Source organism: Manacus candei, unplaced genomic scaffold, assembly GCF_025592945.1.
Source record: "Manacus candei isolate 608988 ecotype Guabito, Panama unplaced genomic scaffold, ASM2559294v1 h1tg000024l, whole genome shotgun sequence".
Taxonomy (NCBI): Eukaryota; Metazoa; Chordata; class Aves; order Passeriformes; family Pipridae; genus Manacus; species Manacus candei.
The window spans coordinates 4,003,118-4,016,852 of record NW_026138072.1 but is presented as its reverse complement, the minus strand read 5'-3'; positions in this window follow the sequence as shown (position 1 = coordinate 4,016,852).

Genomic DNA, 13,735 nt, shown 5'->3' with positions numbered 1-13,735 from the left:
TTGTTAATTTTTATTTTGATTTAGTTTGGGTTTTGGGTTTGGTTTTTTTTTTGTTTGTTGGTTTGGTTTTTTGCCTTAGTAAAGTTTAGATATCCTTTTCCTCTTCCCCTTCCTCACTTCTGAGAGATTCCTCTTGTAAGCTATTTCCCAGATTTGAAGTGCACATACATTCACACATATTAGATAGTTTCCTGTGTACTTTTTCTGCTGAAAAAGGCCCATGCTGGCTTTCTTCCACCCACCCTGCCTTGTGCTGGTCACATGGAGAATCTGGACTATCAGTTGACCTTGTTTTCCTGTTCAAGAAGGATGCACAAGCACAGCAATAATGCTGGTCCTGGCTATCAGCACTAGTCCAGCCCACCATTTTGTTAGTGGATGAAAAAGCAAAAATGCTAAATGTGTTCTAACACGGACAAGTTAAGTAAGGAAGAAAAGGAAATAATAAGCTTTAATGAAAGAGATGCAGAACCAACATTAGTACAACTTGTCTTGCTAATGAATTTATTAGGCTAGACATGGAGTCAGGACAATAGTATATACAAACATAAATGCCTCACAATATACTTTCTTCAATGTTGGAATAAAAGAATGTGAAAGGAAAGACTAGAAATTAGACATCTAATCTGCAATTGTAATTAAAACAGACTTGGACTGTTGAGTATTTTTATGACTGCAAAGTCATTACTGTGGCACTTAAATCAGAATGTATAAACATGAGAAAACTAGGACTTGGGCAGCAGATATGCAGTATATGTGGGACATTAGTGTGTGTTTACAGTGTGACCTTGAGTTTTATTTCAGGTATAATATCTGTTTCTGCTTGGTGTTTTTACAGAAATTGGATTGGTCTTGGTGATAATTTCCACTCACATAGATATGATACTTCAGAACAATATGATCTGTTACTACAGTGCAGTAAATCTGTACTGGAAGACCCCAGTGCTGTTTGGTATTTCAAGCTGATAGTTAAACCCTCTATCCTGGGCCTGTTTCTTCAGAGCTACAAAACTCGTTAGTTTTTTATGGCTAAAGTATACTGATCTTTGTAGCACTAATCTTCCTTAGAGGACGGAGAAAGCAATAGACATGAAACTTTGGAGGAGGTGTTTTTTCAAGTGAGACAGTACGTTGGTCTTGCGTGGCCAAGTAGGAGAGGAGGTGCTCCTGGTGCCAGATCAGAGATTCCCCTGCAGCCCGTGGTGCAGGCTGTGGTGAAGGCAGCTGTGCCACTGCAGCCCACGGAGGTTCATGGTGGAGCAGAGATCCACCTGCAGCCTGTGGAGAACCCCAAGCTGGAGCAGGTGAATACCCAAAGAAGGCTGTGACCCCATGGGAAGCCCATGCTGAAGCAGGCTCCTGGCAGGACCTGTGGCCCTGTGGAGAGAGAAGATCACTCTGGCGCTGGTTTGCTGGCAGGACTTGTGATCCTGTGGGCGACCCACACTGGAGCAGTCTGTTCCTGAAGGACTGCCCTGTGGGAGGGACCCACACTACAGCAGTTAATGAAGAACTGCAGCACATGGGAAGGACCCACACTGAAGAAGTTCATGGAGAACTGTCTCCCATTGGAGGGACTCCACGCTGGAGCATGGGAGAAGTGTGAGGAATCCTCCCCATGAGGAGGAAGGAATGGCAGAGACAGCGTGTGAGGTACTGATCCCACCCCCCTACACTGCTGAGGGGGAGGAGGTAGAGAAAATTAGGAGTGAGGTTGAGCCCAGGTAGAAGGGAGGAGTGGGAGAAGGTGATTTCTTTCTTAAAGATTTTTTTCCCCCACTCTAGATTAGTAAAAACTAATTTTTTCCACGAGTGATCTCTTCCTGTCCTTACCTTGACTCAGAAGCCTTTTGTTTTATTTTCTCTCCCCTGTTCAGCTGAGGAGGAGAGTGACAGAGCAGCTTTGGTGGGCACCTGGTGTCCAGCCAGGGTCAAACCACCACAGACAGGAAGGAGCCAGATCATATATTGTTAAGAGGAACAAGGAAAATATGTTTTCTTGCTGCTGAGCTTCCACTTATGTGTCTTAGCACAGATTTGCTTAAGTGGAAATGCTTGCATATAGCATGGTTGCTACTGCCATCTCTGATCAAGGTAAGCTAGACTTGAGTTAGTACATTTTGAAAACAAAGATGATTTAGGAGATAAGTGCCTGGAGCCTGTATTAGTGTCCCATCTTGCAAAAAAATAAGTGCTTAAAAATTTACTGAAATTTGTCTAGGGCATCACAAAAAGACTCAGGAGAATGTGCTGGTTGCATCTGAGAGAGCAGAAGAAGGAATGTCTGACTTTTTTTCTCATGGCAGGTCAATGGTTTTTAATGATGCTTTGTGCGTTCTTTGCAGAAACCAATTTAAGTATGTGCTACTTTGAAGACTAAGGACTGACTTCCACCTTATATTTGAAGTGTTTGCTTCCAACACATATGAGTTTATTTAAAAGACTCTTCCCTGAGCTACAATTAGAGTCTTCATTGTGATTTAAATTAAAGGTAACAACTTTCCTATTGCTGAGCCTCTTTTCTCTGCCATCTCAGAGTCTGGGCTCTGAAATGGAAAGGATGGCAAGTCTAGGCTTTACCTAGGGCAATGAGAAGATTAGAGACTATAAAGAGATGCTGCAGGTAGCATCATTACCACCATACTGGCTGTTATGCTACTATACATATATAGCTGTTATGCTATTAATATGTTACTATAGCATAACAGCTGGGAAATAAGAATAACTGCATCTTATACTGTAGAGCTTCAAATCACCATTTCTTCATAAATGTAATAGGAATTGGAAATCACAGCTGGAAATAACTACACACAAATATTTCAGTGATAAATTGCTAGGGGCCAGAGGAAGTAGGATGAAAACACAGGTGGAATGTCCATTTTAATCTGATGCATGTAAAAAATTAGCCATAAATGCATTGCAAGACCTGTCAGTCAGCAGAAAGTAGATGCCCTCCTGCTACAGAGGTTTGAAATAGCAGAATTGAAGGCATCCACTTATTTTCTCCAAGCAATGTTGTGGTTGGTTATTTTCCCTACAGTTGTTTCTTACCTTTTAGCGCAGCAGTCCCAGCTCCTTTATGGCTATGAGATACCCATACCAACTAAATTTTGTCACTTCTCATTTACTCTAAATTGCTTTGGAATCCAAAACGTGTTTTCTCTTCTGAAGCAGTTCTAAGGGCTCAGAGTGAAATTAGTGTGTGGCATGGCTGAATTTCTGTTTAATTGACTTTAGTGGTGCATGTGCACATGCTCAGCTACCCTGGGCCTCCACTGGTACAACACTTATGAGCTTGCATCACTGGGAGATGAACCGTATTTTACTCCACTGGTATTTCAAAAAAGTAGAAGAAAAGTTGGTTTGGAGAAGTAATTTCAAGTAATTGAAAAAACAGATGATGCTGTGGCTCGAATAGTGATAAGTGCAGCTGTTATTGCAGACAGTTGGAGTAACTTCTGTGACCTTTGTATTGCTAACAATGTTCTTAAAAATATTCTTCAAGCTTTTTCTCAATTGGGATGTGGATGCATACAATTGGTAAAGCTTCATCCCTCTTCTTTGTGGAACAGAGCAGTAACCTGTGAAGCCATGAGCAGGTTTAGGTGATTTCTTTCTTTTCTAAACCTCAGATTCCAGGATTCCTGTAAGATAGAGCAGAACCAGAAAAGCACCTGGCTGTTGGCATGCAAGTGATTGGACAAGACAGCCTCCTGAAAATGTAGCTGCCTCCAGAAACCACACTGGAGCAGGAATCAGTCCACTCAGCCAGCAGAGCAAGCATCGTCTCTGTTTCATTTCATTAGAGCACATCAGCATTACAATTTTCCAGACCAGCCAGCTAATTGTGTTATCTGTGTTGTTTTACTGGCTGAAGAATCATGTAATTCTCTCTTACGCCTTTCTTAAATTAAGATTTATTTAAAGTCTCTACATATATATTTTGGAACAGACACAATATGTCTTCTGGTACTGCATATCTTGTCCTCATTTGAAACCAAGGCAGCTAATCAGCTTGTGCAGTAATAAAACCATAAAGAGCTGAAGACATGAAAAACTGAGTAATCCTAAAACTGAGTAGCTGTAGCACTTTACTTCTCTGCTGTTATTGAGGGGATAGTTTTATATACAGTTTCAGAAATCTGAGGCATTTCATGAATCAGAATAGCAAGAAGTATAGATATTAAAGAAAAATTTACCTGGAGCACTTACCTGAAAGTTTTTGTTGCAGTCTATGCAAAGTGAGATGCTTCCATTTCAGTTGGACAGATCTGCACACCACAGAGCTGTTGCTGACATTGTGGCACTGTGGCACAGCTTCCCCAGTGCCACAGAAGCTGTGCTCTCCCAAGCTGAGGCATTGCTCACTGCAGCCATTATGTGAGGGGGCAGAAGAACAGGCCTCTGTCTCACCACTCTAGAAATAACCCTTTGGGCAGTGATCCTACCTAACAGTGTTTCAAGGCCATTGGAGTAGATAAATATGACAGACGATTAAGCTTCAATATTGCAGCTCTGGGAAAAAGGGAAGGTAAAGGCTGGGCTACAGTGGATTCCAACTAGAAAAACACTCAGGCATGTAAAGATGTTCCCTTCACATGACCAGATACAGGAAGTGGAGGTTTGGGTTGTGAGGAGGTTGTGAGGAGATGTGTTGCACTCTGCAAGCTGGTTTAACCTGCAGCAGGAACTCACTTGCTTAGCCCAAGAATATGTAGCCACAGTTCTCTCTGCTGTCATATTTCTACTATTTTTCTTTCCTTGCATTTTCTGACAGATTTTTTTTTTTTCAAATCTATTTAAAATTTCTTAACAATTGAACTTCTGAATTATACATAGTGTGCAAGTCCAGCTGAGGGGTGACATAATTTGGCAAGGTTTTCAGCTGCCTTAGAGCTGAGACTTTCTAGATTTGCCAGGTTAGCTGATGGTTGCATGAAGTGTGGGTATTGTTCGCAGAGTGTTTAAAATTAAATTGAAATGTTTCCTGTCAACCAAGTGACACTTCGCATAGTGTCTGAGAGAGATGGCTCTGAATATCCACTTTCCTGGTGGCTGGTTCCTTCTTCAACAGAGGCATGATGAGGTGGTGAGCCTTTGTGCTCACCACACAGGTGAGCACAGTCACTGCTGGACTATAAGGGGAAAAGACCTGCATTCTCTTTTGGGTGCTGTTAATTGACCTCACTGTCCAAGACTGGGCTAGCTGGCAAGACTGGTGATAAGATCGTGTTTGTCCACCCAGTCAAATCATAGGGATGTGGGAAGTGCCTGCGCAGACAGTTCAGTTAAGATTAGGCTGTTTTTCGTATGGAGTCAAAAAGTGATACCATCCTGGAGTGCTATCACTTAAAAGGCAGTGCACCCAGGAGCTTCTCCTGTCTTCAGGGTTGGGTTGGGGATGTGTTTGAAAACCGGAATGCCAAACCAGAATGAGTTGTGTAGCTGCTGGGTTCATCCCTGCATGATTACTTTGTTTCCCAATGAACAGGTCCAGAAGTCTTTTTGGCAGTGGATTGATTCTCCTTTCCTCTGAGTGTGGGGTAAACGCTCCTGCAATATCCTTCTATTTCTGTTTTCTCTTTAGTCTATTGTTGTGATCAACCATTTATCCATTCTTGTGGCATGAACAGAGAAGCAAATCCATAAGTATCTCCTCACTGAGGAATCTTGGAAGGCACAACTGGACCATTGCTCATTGCTGCAGTTGACCCTGCTGATGTGAACAAACCATGTGTTGAATGTTAAATGGAAACTGATTTATGGGTGAGTGACTTGACCAGATAAAAGTAAAATAACACCCAGAGGGAAGGAAAAGCAGCCAAAAAGAAATTGTGTCAGTGTTTCTGATAAATGGAGATACCTGCCTTTTTTTAACCCCAAGCAGAAAAGCAACTTGATTCATAAATGACAAAAATTAACAAATCAGCTTCCACAGTATTGCTTAATCTAGCAGACAGAAATGTAATAGAACTGTAGTGGCTGGAGCACAATGCCAGTTATTAGCAATAAAATTCAAATTATAACTCTTTTTCGGCAAAGGAATTTGCCTTTGGAGCAAATTGCCAAGGAGTATGTTTGATCTTTTGTCATTTGAAGATAGTCGTAGTTTAGTGGTAACTTTGGGGCTTGATGTGGGAATTACTCTGATTTTTCATGATCTGTACTATGCAGAAAGCAGGCTGCATTTGATTAAGGCTGCAGATAAAATCACAGAATCATCTTAGAAAAGAATACAGCCAAATTCAAGTGGGAGTGGGAGTTGGAATTGTTAATATTGATTGTTACGAACACAAAGGGCCCTTCTGTTAATTAGCACAGTGATGATGGTCTGCTCTTAGAAGTGGCTAGCTTTAATTTTTCTGCTCTTGTTGAATCAGCAGAAACCATACTAGTAGGAAAATTTACACTTCCTTAGCAGTGTAGTTTATCAGTATGTAGTTTAATCTTAGGAAGGAATACAAACAGTGAAAGGAAACATTATCTGTACAGCGCATGCACATGCAGCTACATCAGTAACAAGTCATAAGCTTAATCAAAGATGTTAGACTGGTACATACACTGATATCTGGTCTGAAGTCCTGATATCCAGTGATCCAAACTGGTAACTGTGGCCCTGGGACTTTTAATACTGTCAGTCACAGCTAATGGTGCTCCTGGGTTGGATATGTAGGAAAAGTTGGCAGTTGCCACTTCTAATTGCTGTTCTTGATGCTTTTGAGCTTTTATGCTACAGCATTCTGTACCAATACAGCCACTCAGAGCATTGGTTTACAAGTTAAAGGAAAGTCCAGAGCTAGTGATGCAAACTCACTTTGAAAGCCAAGTTGAAATTTTTGGCAGGTCATAGGCTACCGCAAAGCAACAGCTATCTGAAGTTAATGAAGAGGTGCTGATTGTTGCTGCACAATCACACCTTGATTCTTCCTTGCTGTAAGGTAATCACTTTCTCTCCCAGAACAATTCCACTTCAAATTTTGAAGTGTTGCTTTTTGCTGTTCATTGTCTCCACAGGGATTTTCTTCCCACCACCAGCTTGCTCTAAAAATTATAAATGGGGTTTACTCAAAGGCTTTCTGAGAAGTGTGATCATTGACAGTCTCCAAGCAACTTTTACTACACCAGAATTTTTTTTTTTCATTTCCTGAGTTTTAAAATCCAGTTTTCCAGGCTCTGTGAGGGCCCCCTCTGAGAAAGATTACAGTTTAACTAAATATTAGGAGGAAAGAGAAATGGTTGAAGCATGAGGGAACCATGGAAGTAAAATAAAATTTCTGCCTGTAATTCTGGCTGTCATTTCAGGAGCATGCTTCTGTCCTCTCAGCACCAAGGGACTGATCCCTTCTTGCTGTGGCTGCAGTAAATCAACCCAATTTTTTACTAGTTTTCCAGTGTCAGAAGTGGCTTCCATGGTAAAACAGTTTTACATTTCTGCTGAAAAATATCTGGAATTTAATGACTCTGAATGGGTTTTGATGTGTTAGGGCAATCTAAGTGTTCACAAGTGGACAATGGTCCTGCAGCTGCATTGGACTAGTCAACTGGTTTGTTCCTATGGACAATCCACATTACCCTATATTTATGAAATGTTTATTTTGTAATCAAATTGGCTAAAAACCCCTCTATTTGTAAATACTGCTCTGGGGGCAGAGCTGCTCTACGAAGACATGTTTTTTTCCTGGGGTTGGTGGCGTAGCTGGAGGATCTGCTGCTGCAGGGTGTTGCAGGTGGGAGGCAGGGAGGAATATTCCGCCAGGTACAGCTGTGCCAGGTCGAAGCAGAGGGAGCTCCGTAGCCCACCGTTCCTGCTGGGTGGGGAGGGAGCTCTGTAAGGCCAGAAAAGAAGCCTAGGGACTGCGAGGGAATGCCATGGGGGAAAAGTGACGGCTGGGGAGAGGCAGAGAAGGGTGTGTCTGTGTAAAAGCAGCATATCTGTATCCTCAAATAGTATATGTAAGATCTGGATGGTGTGAAAGCTCTTTCCCCCTGCCCTCCTCCCAATATGCATTTTATTATTTTAGCTTTTGGTAGTATTTTCCCATTTTTATTTTTACTGCTTTTAAAACTGTAAGTTATCTACGATAACCTCCATTTTAAGATGGAGGCCAATACCTTAATCCCATATCTGGGGTCTTACCTTCTTCCTGGATCCATATGTAGATAAATAGCAATTTCTGAGGGCCTCAATATAGCCAAATTAGTGCCAGTGTGTATATGCTGTCTTTATTGTGCTCAAGTAAGCCACCATTTAAGTGGCATTTCTTTTGTCTCTGTCTCCTCCCACGTCTGTACAAGGACATAAATAAAATCCCTGAATTTGGTAGTTTTGATATTGCAAGTAACAGGTGTGAGAGCAAAACGGGAATGATACTATGAAGAAGAAGAAAGAAAGTATCACAGGAGCAGAATATCTGTGAAAAGAAAGTGTTTAAAAGTACAAAGATATTAGTTTTGCTTGGGTTCTGCTATTACAAAACCATTTAAATAATGTCAATTGGATGCTAGTTATAGTCTGATTTGAAGCAAAGCTCTGAGCTTGATATGAAATTATATCAGGCTTTGAGGAAGTTGCCAGTAAATTTGTCAGAAAATCTCTGCTGAAACTGCTGTTCTACAGGATTACAGACTTTTGATAAAATTAATTTTTCTGCAACCGATTGACTTTCTTTCAGAAAAAAGTTAAATTTTAAAGATTACCCTGGGTTTTATTGTTGCTTGAATGTGAAAAACTTTTCAGGTGAAACATTTTCTTGGTTTCTCAGTGCAAATACACCTCGATGCTGTGAGGTTGTAATAGGTAGCATGCTATTGGAAGTGAACCCGTTTGCAAAATGTGTTGAAGAATAGAAGCACTAACAAAAGTTATGCAAACAAATCTCAAGAAATGTCTGACCAAATATTAATAACTTGATGGCATGTGTATACTCTGAAAATGCTCTCCAAAATGTATTTATCCTTCTGCTGGCTCCTTTTTCACATCTTTTTCTCCTGACTGGAGGCACTCTTTTATGCATTTGTGGCTGGGTAAATTCTACTCTGCAACCTGTCTGCTGTACCACTTGTCCTGGTAAACTCAAGAAGAATGACTTACCAAGGTGTATACTACCTTTGACCAGGGGAAAGAAAAACCTCCTCTTCATATTCTTCAAACCTGTGGCCTAAAATAAGCTACAAAGCAGTATGAACAGCAGCTAAGACTTTGGACTTGGCCACTCAACCAGCACTCACAGAACTGGAGTGTTTAGAACACGTACTAGAATTCTGAGACTTGATGTCACCATTAAAAGTGTGGAAATGGCTTTTGCAAAGCAAACTGTCAGTAAATAATAAATGTTGTACCCCTGAGCCTCTGCAAACAGCCTGTGGCTCTGTGTATGTGTATGTATGTCTTTGTTACCCTGCTGCCATGAATAAACATTTGAGTCACTACTTGGTAAATAGATTGGTCAATAATGCAACAGTTACCAAAGTGATATTTATTTCTAGATGCCAAAAGTTGTTTTTGGTTCAATAATTTATGAAAATTAATCATGCTGTCTCCATCAGCTTTGGGAATGTCTGCAGCATACATCAGCCCAGAAGATCACTCTGAGGAATCTGTTCTGATTGCTTCATATCAACTTTCTCCCACAGTATTAAAGAAAAAGCACCTCTGCTCAGTGTATTCTGCCAGTTTATATAAATGGGTCGAAATAGATATGTGTGTATGTATTTCCACTATGATCTCATAGACACAGATTAGGGGCTTCCCGTCCTTATTTGAACTTATTTTATGTTTCTTTCCTTTGTAGCCTATGTAATTGTCTTGCAGTGACCAAGAAACCCACAGAGCAGTTCTTGTGCTGCTTCTGAGGAAGAGCAGCTGAGCAACAGACTTCAATAAGGCTGAGCTTGACTAGAATAAATGTGATTTTATGCTTCATAGTCTGGGGCCAACAGAACTCAGGAGCATGAGATCTGTCAGGAAATGCAAAGTAAGAGAGCAAATGCAATAAACCCTACTACAACTGCACTGCACAGGCAGATCTTAGAGGCTGCCTCTAGAGAACTAATGAAGTTATGGCTGAAGAAATTTCCTAATAGCAATTTGCTTATTATCTGTCTATATTAGCTTACATTCATCTTACTCATGTGCACTGCTTATGAAAGTTATCCATGGTCTTAAAGGCTAGAAAGTACAACTGTTTCTCCTTTCTCAAAGGACATGCTTATTGTTTGAAGAACTCATTCTGTTCTCCTGCAGACATGTGTTGTAATAGGAGGAGACTGTCACCCTTCTGCCTATAAGCCAGGTATGCCTCATATGTCTTTAAACAGCTGTGTAGTTCAGGCAGTGACACTGGTCGCTGGGCCAGGGAGCAGTGTAATGAGGAGCAGTAGCCAGGGAGCCAAAAATGAATCTTGGAAAAATTACTGTGCCAAATACAGGCAAAGAGATACATATAAATGGTAAGGAGAAGTGGAAGAATATCAGAAAGTTTTAATTCCTGGAAATTACTGATTTGAGTTTTGTGTATGATGCTCCTGTGAATTTCACATGGAGGGTTAGCTGTGGCACACAGCATTTAGGGCACTTTACCTAATCGCAGGCTGCAAACAAAAGAATTTGCAGTAAGGAAAAAAAATGTAATTCAGTTAGTTCGCTGCCTTCTGTAGGAGAAATGCATTATGGAGCAGGTTACTAACTTACCAAGCCTGATGCTCCACTTCACTTTTCATCTTAGACAACCCTGATAGGAAAAGCTATTAGGAAAACTCACTGAAAAACAATGTGTCATATTTTGTACAGAACCACTTGAGGAAAAGGTACTCATCGTACCTTCCTGAAGTGCATGGCAATGACCTGAAAGATTGTTTTAGGCTTGGCCTTATCTCAAAGAAGACAAATAATGAAGGTCATTCGTGTAGTTTGTGTTATAGGAATGATTTAGATCTTTGATGGTTCATGAGAGCCCTCATGAACCATCTGGACAGAGCTTTGATACCTAAATCTCATCTATTCATCTCTTAAAGACAGTGACCTTCAAAACAGTGAGTCAGACAGTGACAGAAGCAATGCAAAAAACTTTTAACAAAACTGCTGCCTTTGCCTTTGTGAGTGGCAGTGCTTCATAAGGATGAGAAACAATGGTGGACACCGAAGGCACCACTTCTGAGCAGTGAGGGTGTGATTTGCAGAAAGCACTCATGTGGCTTTCAACTGCGAAGTTTGTGACAGCTTCCCCACAAGATGGGGTGTGTGTGGGGGGGTGTGAGTGTGTTTAAAGGTGGCCATGTGCATGCCAGTCACCTTGGGGCTTTATGCTGAGTTGTCCTTTTAGGATTTTTTTAAGCAAAATTAATATTCTGCCATTTGGGCTGTGGTTTCTGTGGGAAACCAAACCATCAGGGCTGCTTTGAGGAAAATTTAATGGCTCTCCTGAAATATCAATGTATGTGTCAATGTACAGTAATGTAATCCACCACTTCTCTAACTACCCAGACCTATGTTTAAAGGGTGCTGTCAAATGGAGAAAAAGGGTGTCCCTGCTTGGCAAGGCCGCTCAAATTTGGAGAAGTTGTTGTGCCACACTGCAGCGTGTCTGACTTGCTGTGGGTTTGCCCTGGCTTGGCCAGGCTCTGGGAGAGCTTAGTCTGCTGCCATAGCAGGTCTTTTCAGCTCCAGTAGAAAGCATCTTTCCTACTCAGACTTGAGCCTTTGTACTTTTGCTTCCTACAGAAGCCCAGAGTAACCCACTTGGCCCACAGCAGATTCCTCAGTCAAAATAAGAATGTGCTGTTCCCTAAGCACAGCATAAAAATTACCCCATATGAAGTTAGTTTGCTCCTTTTCCACCACAGTTAGAGCACTTAGCTCAACTTCTCTGAATTTTCTATTTTCTGGGGTTTACGTTACAGCTCACTATGTGCTCCCATGTGGAAAAGAAATGGAATCCTTAATGAACAAAAGGGATAATGTCTTTAATTTTCTCACCTGAACAGCTCTACTGCGTCTTCTTTAGTAGGACAGATGTGCAATGTCTCACAGGAAAGAGGTGCAACCTAGGGAGGTCCCAGCTACAGTTGTGATATTTAGTTACTCATAGGATAAATTTGTATCAAATAGTGATACAGTATGAGACTCACAGTCTAAGGTGCAGTGGTTCAAGAGAGCTAGACTTGTGCAGTCTGTCTTAGTCAGTGGGAAAAATCACTGTGACAACAGATATTTTGTGCAGGCGAGCCCTGGAAGCTGGGAGCAAGATGTGATACCATTTGCATTAGCCATTGCACAAACGTTCATCTCCAGTTTTTGTAACAATTTGTTTTATGCAAAAGATAGTAAGATATTGTATAGTGTTTTCAGGACACTGATTTGCAGAGATTACTAGTGACCTAGGAAAGTCTTCCCATTCTGCGTAATACACCCCCTGGTAATTAGGACTTCTAACAAATTAATCAGGAAATATGATTAATTTCATAAAAAATTATGTTAAAATTAGAACAGGTTGTTGTAAGTGGATCAGCTAGTCATACCCATTTATAATCACTAAGAAGATTTATGTCAGATGACATGAGAATTTAATTCCTCCATTTGCAACAATGCCCCTCCTCTTTCCCAAAACAGAAACCTGTTCACTGTTTGAGGATGAATGACTTCATGTTTTTAACAAAGACAGTTCTAAAACCAATCCCATGTTCTGTTTCCAGTGACTGTCTGGTTGTGATGGTAACTGACATGCTGTGTTGATGCACCAAATGGAAAGTGTGATGACTAGTGACAGTCAAAAGGCCAGGAAGGTGCTGCCTGGGTAAACTGACTGTAATCCATTAACATTGGCCCATAGAAAGCAACCCAAATGATAGAAAATAAGGCTGTGTTTAACTAGTAACCAGGGGAATATGAAGAAGTATTTGTAGCTGGGAGACAGGAATGAGCTTCAAGTAAGCCACTATCTGCAAAAAAAAAGAATGGAAGTTCAGAACACAAAGGGCTTGTGCTGGGAAGGACCAGGATAGTCAAAAGTAGCAAAAAATAGGGAAACTGGTAATTGAAATGTGTAGGAGTAGGATGAAGCCGAAGAAAAGGGCAATGCTATCTGGGTTGCATGCAATGAGGAACTTATAAGAGAATGACTGATGCCTCTGTAGAAATTAGGGAAGCCAAATTTTCCACTATACAGTTCAGTTAATCTGGATTTTCCTAAATAAATCGGCGTCCAGCAGCCTGTGATTTTGTCTCTTGTAAGCCTGAGCAATAAGTCATATTTGCTGCTACTCAGAAAACTGATTTACTGTCAAGGCTTTCCTCCCTTGTACTGAAGACCATTGTGTTTATTTCTGGTAAGTGGAAGAGAAGATCATGTTTTAGTGGGCAATCATTTGTTGCTCCCTGGCAGAAGTGGCTCAGTCTCTGCAAGTGCCTTAGAACATCACGAGACCAGAACTTTCATGGGCAAATCCTTGAGAGTTTTGTAGGAAGCAGTCTTTCTGATGGGTGGTTGAAAAAATCCTACAGAATAAGTAGCAGATTATCCTACTGTAAAACTTACACAGTTTTTTTCCTAATATTCACAGCAGTGTACTATTTTCTGGGACAGCAGATTGACTCTGGGGAAAAAAAAGTTCATTGTGTTTGTTTTGTCAGTGATCAAAGCAATTCCTTTTTGGGGATATGATTGATAACTCCTTCACCTGCCAAATTTGGCTCTAGATAGAGATAATTATCTGGGGGAGCCACAGCATGAAAAACAGG